This window comes from Fopius arisanus, unplaced genomic scaffold (assembly GCF_000806365.1).
Source record: "Fopius arisanus strain USDA-PBARC FA_bdor unplaced genomic scaffold, ASM80636v1 scaffold00028, whole genome shotgun sequence".
In the NCBI taxonomy this organism is placed as follows: Eukaryota; Metazoa; Arthropoda; class Insecta; order Hymenoptera; family Braconidae; genus Fopius; species Fopius arisanus.
The window spans coordinates 963,609-963,990 of NW_011887767.1; positions in this window are offsets into that span (position 1 = coordinate 963,609).

The window sequence follows — 382 nt, forward strand, 5'->3', positions numbered from 1 at the left end:
AAGGCCGAGTAGGTGGGACTTGCCTTAAAAATCAAAAATTAAAATGAAAATAAAGAAAATACTGCATCATCGCAGTTTGCTATTGACATTGACTATTTTATCATGAGTTTCACCGTCAAAACAGTGACGAATGATGAACTCGAGAAATTCGAGAGACGTAATAACGGAAAGGAGGAAAAATAAAGCGAGGAAAAACATTAGCGAGAGAATGAGAAAGAGACTAAAAGTGTTTTCCTTCTCTGAATCTCCTTCCATCTCTCGTCACTCCTCTCATCCCCACTAACTATTCCGTTCATATGGCACGAGTCGAGTGACCTCGCTTAACAAATTCACGGTGACAAAAAAAAAATGACGATTTCACACCCCACACGAAAAAAAAAAA